This window comes from Quercus lobata, chromosome 1 (genome assembly GCF_001633185.2).
Source record: "Quercus lobata isolate SW786 chromosome 1, ValleyOak3.0 Primary Assembly, whole genome shotgun sequence".
Classification (NCBI taxonomy): domain Eukaryota; kingdom Viridiplantae; phylum Streptophyta; class Magnoliopsida; order Fagales; family Fagaceae; genus Quercus; species Quercus lobata.
This window is the reverse complement of record NC_044904.1, coordinates 36,703,886-36,714,612: the sequence shown is the minus strand read 5'-3', so window position 1 is coordinate 36,714,612 and position 10,727 is coordinate 36,703,886. Positions and strand designations below refer to the sequence as shown.

Sequence of the window (10,727 nt, the reverse complement as noted above, 5' to 3'; positions counted from 1 at the left end):
TGACTCCGCCTGATGCGGGCTGATATCACCCTGATGCAGCCCCGCTGCGGGGTGAGGCAATTCCACTCCTTCCATCGAAAACGTTGTGTCGGAGGTTGTACAAGCTAACACAAGCTCTTCCCACAGACGGCGCCAATTGTAAGGACACGATTTGGTGACGAACCTAAACAGTATTGGGTTCGTACGTAAAAGGCCCAGACAATATGATTTGTAGAGCGTGGGTGTAAAGAGCTAGATTAACGGTGGTATCTACCTCCAAAATTTTCTTTCAAGCCCATACCATGTTTTCCTTCTCTTTTGTTGGTATAATCAACGTCTTTTCTTAAATCCCTAGTGTTACTCTCTCTCCCTCTCTTCTTCCTTCTTTCTCTTCAGTTTTATGTGTGTTCTCCTTTTTTTCTCGATCCCCTTCTTCATGTTCCTCTTTTAGTTTATATACTCCCCTTCGCGATCCATATTCACCGAACACGTGTAGATTGTGCCCGGGGGATTTCTTTCTGTCCCATCTGGCGCCTCCTGGAACTTCCTATGGGCAGCTGTAAGGCTGCTTTCCTGCTGCTCAGGTATCACCTCCACATTAATGCGGCCAGAGAGTTGGTTGAGAGGTCATTAATGCGGAGGCAGCTATAGTTTCAGATATTTGTTGGCCTTATCTCTTTCATCTTTAGTCGGCTACTCTACCCCTCGAGATGACCTACTTCTGAGGTCTGATCGTGGTGATACCACGTCCTGATCGTCTTCGGACGCGATCGTCCTCGGACGCATACTGCCGAGGAGGATGGCGTCCTCGGACGGGTGCACGACCTCGGATGGGCCACTAGCCCAACAATCCTCAACCAATTCTGAATCCTATGGGCCTATCGACCGAATGATCCCCACACTTACCATTTAAAATTTATTATGAAAATATTATAGTAGCATTTCTCAATTTTAATTTCTTATTTCTTATTCTATTTTTTCCTTTCACACTTTTTTTTTTCATCCATACGATTTCTTCTTTTTTTTTTTTTTTTTCAATCTCTTTTTTTCTCCTCCACACACAATTGCAAATTCCCCACTTTTTATGCTCTTTATTTTTCTTCCTCTTCTCCCCAGAACCTCCACACCGTTTGTGCTATTTGTTGTTATTTTTCTGCTCTCTCTCTCTCTCTCTCTCTCTCTCTCTCTCTCTCTCTCTCTCTCTCTCTCTCTCTCTCTCTCTCTCTCTCTCTCTCTCTCTCTCTCATAGATGACCAGTGGAGAATAAAGCCAGAGATCGGCGTTCACTTTTTTTTTCCTTGTTATGATTTGATTATTTTATTTTGTATGAAAAATAGTGTTATCTCTTTGTTTTGCTGTGTTTGAGAGAGAAAGGAATGGGTTAATTTGTAACCATTGGTATATAAGTTGAATATATTAATGTGTTATGTTAATTTTTTAAATCAATAGTAGGTCATCAAGAGAGCTACTATTCATTACAACCAATTTTTTGCTCACGAACAATAATCTAGAGAGACTGTTGGAGTACCATTTTGTGGGTTTACTCTCCAAATTTTGGGTTTAGGGAGTTTGTTGGAGATGCTCTCATAGCCTATTCCCTAAGCATCATCCAATATCCAGTGTTGGCTCTACTATATATGCAATTGATGCAGTTGTCTAAGGCTCCAAGTAGAAAAAAAAGCTCCCAAATTTTAACCAATATAATTATTTTTTAATTAATTAAGCCCAAATATTAGCCAAGAAATAAAATAATATTTTTTTATCAAATGAAAAACAAGAAAAAAGAAAGAGGGAAAAATGCTATGTCTATTATATTTTTCACAACATTTTTACAATAAATTTTTAAGTAACAAATTATTACAGGCTGTAAGTGATGGCAAAAAAATAATTCCAGTGGGGGGCTCGAATTAGAATCAATAACAACTTAATACCTAAGATTTGTTGTGAAAAATATTGTGAATGTAGCACTTTTCAAAAAATAAAAAAGAGGGCAATACACACAAAAAATTCACAACTTTTTTCACAATAGTTGAGTTGGCAACCTTTTACTAGTTCTCACTTAAGTCCACTGCTAACATCTCTCTTTTACTTACTACTATCAATCTATCACATCAACAGGTATGAAAAGTTTTGTCAAATTTTTTATGTCTATATATATACTTTTTAAAAAAGAAATTCTACGTGATTCAGGTTAATTAGTAATAATTTTACATTTAAAACAAGATCATATAATTTAAATAATATTTTATTTAAAAAAATTATATTTAAATATATAAAAGACCTCAATATTGGGTTTCACTTTAGGCCCTGCCAAATATCTTATCATCAGTCTTGGCTTATGTTTTAGGCAACCGATTTTTAGAATTTCTAATGATTGCCTATACAATTGGAAATAAACTTGTTATCATTATATGTTGAAAGTCATATAAAAATCTAAAATATTTAATTAAGTACATAATTAGTCCGTGTAATCCTCTCTTTCTCTCCATCTCTCTTTTTGCTGATTAGTTGTGAACGATGAATTGAATAAATTGGATCTAAACCCATCAATTCATTTGACTCACATAAAAGCATGTATATGAGAAGGGATTTTTGGACTTATGGGTAACTCAGGTCGGCCATTTTTTTTTTCCTTATCTTTTTTAGTTTGTTCTGTTGGTAAACCCCACTTCTTCCTCTCTTTTTTTAAATTTGATGGTGACATTTAATCTCAGGTCGGCCAATTTTTTTTTTCTTTATCTTTTTTTAGTTTGTTCTGTTGGTAAACCCCACTTCTTCTTCTTTTTTTTCTTTTTTCTTTTTTTTTTTTTTTTTTTTTTTTTTTTTTTTTTTTTTTTTATAAATTTGATGGTGACATTTAATCTATTTATAGAACAATATTGTGGGGCCTTTTGTATTGTCAGGCCTCAACCTCTTTTGCTGTGCTATGGCCTGTTAGCCTGAGGTAAAAGAGTTGGGATTGGCCTTGCTAGTACTGCACTTCAGGCCAGCTTGTGCACAAGTCAAGCTTACCTATTATAGACGCGTCCTGATATGAGTGTTGTGGGCTAGACGCAAGGCGAGGTCACCGCAGGAGCAACTATTATAAGTATTACGGTAAGAATACACTACAACAGGATAACTATGATAATAAAACATACTAAATAAAGCTAACACTGTAAACAAAGTTAACAAAATTATAGCAGAACAACACAGCAAGTAGAAATAACACTACATCAAAAAAAGGCAAATAACTTAGTAACTTCTAGCCAAACAATAAGAAAATCATCCAATAAGCATAACCAACAAAACAAATCATCTACTAGATTATAGGTTGAGCTTTTCAACAAAAGCAAACCCAAGAAGAGAACCAATCTCCAACATTGGTAACCTTAACAAAAGGCTCCTGCCATAGAAGTTACTCACTCTGGAGAAAGGGCCTAAGTGGTTTGAGCTTCTATTTACAATCTTCGAAGAGTGGATATGTCAAGAGGCAGAGAAAATATGGCCTATTAATGCATGCCTCTATTTAACTGCCTTACTTTCTCTAGCTTTCTTTTACTTAGTCCTTTTACCTTTTCTTTTTCTCTCCATGTTTTACTTAGTCTTTTTACCTTTTCTTTTTCTTTCCATGTTTTCTCTTCTCTATTCTTTCCTACCTCTTGCTTTCTTCCCCTCTTTTACTGTTTATGGCTACCCTTTTATACCGTCTGCCATTATAGAATTTACAATTTTTGTCCCTCAATTGTTTTTGGCTTCTTGTGGGCAACTCTCCAGGACTGCCCACTAACCTGCCGATTGTCTAGGTATTACCTCTATGCAAAGTGTGTTGGTTGCATCACTCTCCATTTCCAGACAAAATTACTTGTCTTGTTTTTTACCTCTCTTTGTTTTTGTTTCACCTCAATGGATAAGAATTAAACTACCTCACCACCTACCTCTATGGCATGCATCAAGTGGTCCTAGTCCACACTTACCTCTTTTGGATGAAATGTCATCCCAGCAGAACATTCCCCCAAAGAAACTTAGGCAGGAACCCCAAAATAGACCCCCCTTTCTCCCCACCACCAAACCACACCCTCTGAATACATTAACCTATAGCCCACCTCCCATGTATTGTCTGGGTACAAATAGGTAATGCCCTAGTCCTTTGTACAAGCTCCACTCTGCCTATGTTTGTTTCATTCTAGGCTTCACACCATTTCTGCTACTCTTGTGTTGTTTGGTTCTACTGCGTGCACTAGTTTGTGCTTATCTTTTGTGGCGTGAAGGATGCGTAGGCCTTTGGGCTTATATTCTCTTCCTTTTATCCCTTCCTAGGCTGGGTATTGTCCAGGCTAAAGCCTTTGTCTCCATAGCTTGCTGGGCCCATGCTTTTGTCACTCTTCTTCATGGTCGTGGACCTTTTAGCCATTAATCCTATCATACTACTTCATTGTGTTTGCTATGGCATTTGTCTTGCCTTTACTTTTCATTACCCTTGTGGGCTTGCTAGCTGGTGTTCCCGCTGTATCAGCCCATTGACCCATTAATTCTCTCCTTTGGGCTTCCTTGGCCCATTTACTACATTTTTACCTCTTATCATTCTTGTGGGCTTGTTGGCCATAATTCCTGTCATGTTAGCCTATTTGAGTTTATTACTTTATTCCTTGAGCTTCTTCGACCCATTTACTCTTCTTTACTTCTTATTGCTCCCATGGGTTTATTGCCTGATTCCTTGGGTTTCCTCAGCTCATTTACTACATCTTTACCTCTTATTACTTTTATGGGCTTGTTGGCCCTCATTCTTGCCACGTTAGCCCAATTAAGTTTACCACCTTATTCCTCAGGTTTCCTTGGCCCATTTACTTCTTCTTTACCTCTCATTGCTCTCATGGGCTTACCACTTCATTCATTGGGCTTCCTCAGCCCATTTACTTTTTTTTTTACCTCTTGTTACTTTCAAGGGCTTGTTGGCTATTAATCCTGACACATCAGCTCACTGGGCTTGTTACCTCATTTTTTACCATTTTGCCCCTCATTTTCTTCTCATCTCCCTTATTGTTGGGCTTCTTCTGCTGTTGGGCCTTTTGTCAAAAATGAGCATTAACAATTTTTTAGTTGCACATGAGTATATTGATGAATTTACCTACTAACTTGAGGAGAAATTCTTAAATATGAATATCTCTGGCCCTAAATTTTTAATAAGTTTCTAATAGATTTTCTAACTAAATTATGTACTTAATTTTCCTTACTTATATATATATATATATATATATATAACGTATTTATTATTTTTATAAGTGCTATAATTTTTTTTTTTTTTTTATGTTTTACATAAGATAATATACCAAAGGTTGATTTTTAGACAATGACATCTAGTTTTTCTTCTGTTGTGGTGAATAGTTAAAATTAATTATTGGATTGTAAATTAACTTGAAAATTATGTATTTCTTTTATAACCTTTATTTTTTAGTGATTCCATTTATTTACTCTCTTATTTATATTGATAGAAATATGAAAGGAATATGTTCAAAATTATAATTTATTTATCTCTTTATTTATAAAGTGAAAAAAGTACGGGTCATACTGGGTTAATCCAACCCCATCAGAGATCACAGTTGTAAAATAACAACCCGTTTTAGTGTTTACCTGTACCCACTTTGACCCATACCGACCCAAATCATCTGACAGGCTCTATAAGGGTTATATATATATCCGTTTTTTCTAAAATTTAAAAGTATCAATTAGGAGGGTGCATTGAATTAGTATATTTTTGGATCAGTTTGTACTTATTTTCTCATGTCTATTGGGCCTCTTATCTCAAAAAAATTAAAAAATTCATACTTTGGATTAATATTTAGAATAAAACATTCAAAGCCCAAGTTTTGGGTGAGAATATGAGATATAATACGGTTGAGTGAGAAAATTATTGGGTGTAGGCGTGATCATGCCTGTGACCTGTGACCATGGTATATGGAATAAAATGAGAGAGCCAATTTTCTTGAGATAAAAAATAGAAAAATGAGAAAGCCAATTAGAACTGAACACATGTTATAAAAATATCATATATATAAAATATATAAGAATTATATAAATTTTATTTGGGTTTATTAAGTTGAGAAAAAAAAAAAAAAAACCCTACATTGGATATCCTTATTTACCAACTACACATTGTCGTAACCAAATCCAATTCTCTCTAGACATAAACGGTATACATAGAAATAACTACCACACATTGTCTAACCATAACCAAATCCAAATCTCTTTAGATGGAAACCATATATATAGAAATACAGTATTTTATAATAGAAATAAATTTTTTTTTTTAAATTAATTCTTTTGCAATGGAAATAAGTTTCAAAAAATAATTTCAATTCTCTTGATCAAAAACATTGCCAAAGCTCACAAAGCACATGAGGTGTGGAACCCTCCCATTGCCTTTGGATTAAAGGAATCGGATTCGATGCACAGTGCCAATCAACTTTTAGTTAATATAATACGGCCTTATAAACATTAACAAGGAATTACATGTGTGAAGCAGTGTTGTCCACCAAAGAAAATGAAACAGAGGGAATCTCTTAACCATTAAGCTAACCAAGTCCTCTAGCCGAGAATACTAGAAACAATATTAGGCTGCTTGTAAAGCCAAGCAAATGCATATTTTCTAACCTAGATTATTTGCCTAATGGCTTGGGCCAATAACTACAATCCCAGAAAGAAAACTTTTTAGAATTGAATTGGAACGAGGGCCGCGCGAACGCAGGCCCCCACTACCACAAATTATGACGTAGGCTCTGCTACTTGGGCAGACCTTAAGTCAGCACCCCTCCTAAAGTGCAATGGAGGTCACTAACCTAGGCCATGGGCCTTTTTGATCACCCATTGACCCCGTCCAGGTAAGTATGTTGCTTTGTGCTAGTGTTTTTCATTATATAGTAGCACCCATACATTATTTTTCTTACTTCTTTCCGATGTGGGATTAGCCCCACAAAGACAAACAGCCTAACTTTAAAATGCACTTACGGATTTAAAGCACGGCAGAGTTAAAAATTTAGTTATTTAGTACAACAAAAAATTATTTTATCTATTTTAGTTACTCACTTTACAAAACATCAATTTAGTTATTTGACATAACAAAAAATTATTTTATTTATTTTATCTACTCACTTTACAAAACATCCAGTAGTAATAAATCTATTTTAGCTTCTACAATAAAATAAGGAGAATGTTAACCAGCACCACCTGTGCTGGTTAAGTGCAGAAAAGACAAAAAAATTTGTCAGAAAAAGTCAAAAAAAATTGAATGGTACTACAAAACTGAAAAAATGAAATGAATTGTAAAAAAGACAAAAATTGTGTAAGGAAAAAGTAAAAAAATTTTGTGCTTAACGGGCACCGTGCGGTGCCCGTTAACACAACCCATAAAATAATATATTCACTATAATAAACAACAATCACAACTACCACAACCACTACCACTGCCACTACTGTCACCACCACCGTCGCTGCCACCGCCTCTCCCACCGCCACTGCCACATAATAGCAAATAATTGTCTAGTATTAACAAGTGATTTTTTTAACCTTAAATTACACTTTATACATTTTTTTTTTTTTACTAAAACAATTTTTCAATCATCATGATAGCAAATAATCATCTAGTATAACAATAATATTTTGTTTACCCCAAATTATATATATACAAATTTATCTTTTGACTAAAAAAATTTTCTCAATCATCATGATAGCCTATTATCGTCTAGTATAACAACATTATTTTTTTTTTTAAACCAAATTATATATATACAAATTTATCTTTGACTAAAACAATCGTCTCAATTATCCGGAAGCAATCTTGGAATAATGTGAACTATGAAATGAAGAAACTTTATAAGAAAATATATAAAATAGAACACATATTATAGCTGGAACAATGTAGTCTATAGATTACTCACACACATAACTCAAACCAAATTACAATAAAACTCACACACTTGCACAAGTTCGTATGACTCATGCTTCTCAACATATAAAAAAGGAAGTTCGTACAACTCGACTCGCCTTCCTATGATTCGACTCAAGTTTCACAATTTTGCTCGATTATTGATTTCAATTCTTGGAGATGCATGGCTCCACCATCAAATACCACTGTAATTTCAAGTTTCAACCCTGAAACTATTCTACAAAAGCCTTGTAGGAGTAACTACAAGTGAGACCAGGTTGGCTTTCTTAAGTTTCAGATCAATATTCCAGAATTACACAACTTTGGTCAGCATACCTTCAGTACTTTGCTTTCTATTTTAAGCTCAAAACAAAGCATTCTATACAAATATACACCAAGATGCTAACTATATTACAAAAACAATAATAAATCAACATATAAACAAATCTTTACAAGCATCCCAACTGATACAATTAGCAGACAATACTTAATTTCATCAACTCTGGCTGAACCTGCCTCAGTGCCTATCGAGAGTAATTGTACAAATAAATTATATGCAAATGATTCAAGCAACACTGAGAAAGTTCTCCCAAGTTCCGAATTTCAAGCTGAAGTTCCCTCCACCATTTTGCTGGGCATGCTCAGAGATAACTGCTCTAACACAAAAATCCCACGTCATAGCTATCTCCCCAAGCGACCAGGGTTTTAGCAGGCTTCGGAGGGACACCTTGAGCCTTGACTTCACCTTTACTGAAAGATCCTCATGGTCCTCTCTGTTAAAGCAACCAAGAATAAAAGTGTGAATACTTCAAAGAGTCTTAGTTAATCAGCTCCATCCGAATATATTAGGGTGAGAGCAAGAAAACAAATTACATGTCTTTAATGATTAGAAAAAAAAATTGTCAAGAATAAGTTGATGGAGAATAAACTGTTAATAACTTTGAGTAGGCAAAAGACAACATATATCCACGACATGTGAATGTCTCTCATTTTCAAATTCTGAGAATAAGCAATAGATTACATATAGTTCAGAAAACACTTTACGATAATATTAAGATCTTTACACCTTTACCAATTTCTTATTAAGATATTTCAACATTAAATATTTATCACTTTACAGCCAATTCAACAAATGAACCATCCCCAATAGAGTACTCTTCAAGGATTTTTTTTTTTTCCCCACTTAATTAAAACCTTATCTATCTCTGGTTTTAGAAATGGATACTTCATATGATTAGATATAAATATTAGATGAGGTTTGATATCATGTTTATATCCCTATTCACCAATGGAGAAATCCTTTTTAAGATTTCAATACATGTATGAAAAAAAACAAAACAAAAAAACAAAAAAAAAACTCACTCAAAATTTATAAAATCTAATAATTAACACTAGCAATCAATTTGATTGAATGGTTCTTTATTTTACACAGAATCAATAGGAGATTTGAAATCAAATTTCATGCCTTGTTGAGACTATTTAAATTAAGAACCGACAATATTTGTTAACAATAAATTTCAACCCACAATATTATTTGCTTGTAATTACTTACCATTGAGCCAAAAATCGTGAACTGTGCAAATAAATTAGAATCAACAAATAGAAAATCAGCAAGAAGAAAAAACAGAAACAAAAAAAATTGTAGCCTTCCTTGCACACAGAAAATTCTCATACTAACATTTAAAAATAAAAACATAATTCCTGCAAACTAGAAAATTCTCAATACATTCCAATCCTCAACGATTTATCATTAGATTCATACAAATATTATAAATTTATCATTCCAATTACCCATGTAGGGATAAAGGCCCAGAATAATATGTTAGGCCTTGGGCTTTTGTCCGAGGACGCTGAATGGTCCGAGGAGGGGCAAATAGTTATTAAGGGTCCCAATTTAAAGTCTCATGAGTAAGGAATGAATGAAAGGTGGTCTGAGGAGGAATTCCTCCTCAGATGTGGCGTATGCAACTCAAATATGTATTCCAGCAATTAGAATGACCCTTTAAGAAGCTCCAATGATGGGAACATGCCTCATGAACATACAAAAAGAAAGGAAACCCAAAAATATCTAGGGGAAAGCTGCTGTCATCGCATTAAATGCATTGCAGCTACTTTTCTAGCCGCATTTATGTGGAGAAGGCTTCTGAACAGTACTACCTTGGCTACTACAACTCACAGAAAGCCAGAGAGGGTGTCTGATAGGACAAGTACTCAAGTAGAGGCTCAGATGATCAACAAGTGTAGAATCAAGATGTTCCAAAAGGAGTTATATAATGTGAGAGACCCTCCATGAGAAAAGGATCGGAAAAATAGAAAGAAAACACTATAGCAATCTAAATTGTCTCTGTATCCAATTGTGATCAATATATACAAGTGTGACCTCTTCGGATTGAAAGTCCATTGATATCAGAACTTCTTATTTGTGTTTAATTGTCATTCAATTCAGTACTAGCCGTTGTTCAACTCGTTAGGGCCTAGTTCTTTGACCCACTCTCTACAAATTTATTGTATTGGGCTCTTTGGGCTAAAATCTCATACATTTTGGGCTTGGGCCGCAAATTGGGAATCTACAACCCAAATCAAAAATCCCAAGCATGTAGATGAAGAAGACAAAGACAACTCACCTGAAGGCGAGTTGGGTCAGAGGCGTGGATCAGCAGCGGCGGTGGTAGGACAGAGAGGTGAGAGTTCAAAGCTGAGAGTTTGAAAGAGTTTAAGAGAATTGAGAGCATCAGAGAAGGCTGAGATGGGTCGGAGGCATGGATCGACGGCGAATCGGAGGCGTGGGTCTAAGGCATGGATTGGCGGCTTGGGGCATGGGTCGGCTTAGGAGTTCGACGAAGTGGGT

General features: G+C 35.2%; 1 non-coding gene across 1 annotated transcript; it reads right to left on the bottom strand.

Annotated features, from left to right (window-relative positions):
* Positions 1-6,682: 6,682 nt before the first annotated feature.
* Positions 6,683-6,844, bottom strand: LOC115956074. Its single transcript, XR_004084255.1, has one exon. It is a non-coding gene; the product is annotated as a U1 spliceosomal RNA (small nuclear RNA).
* Between the last annotated feature and the right edge of the window lie 3,883 nt (positions 6,845-10,727).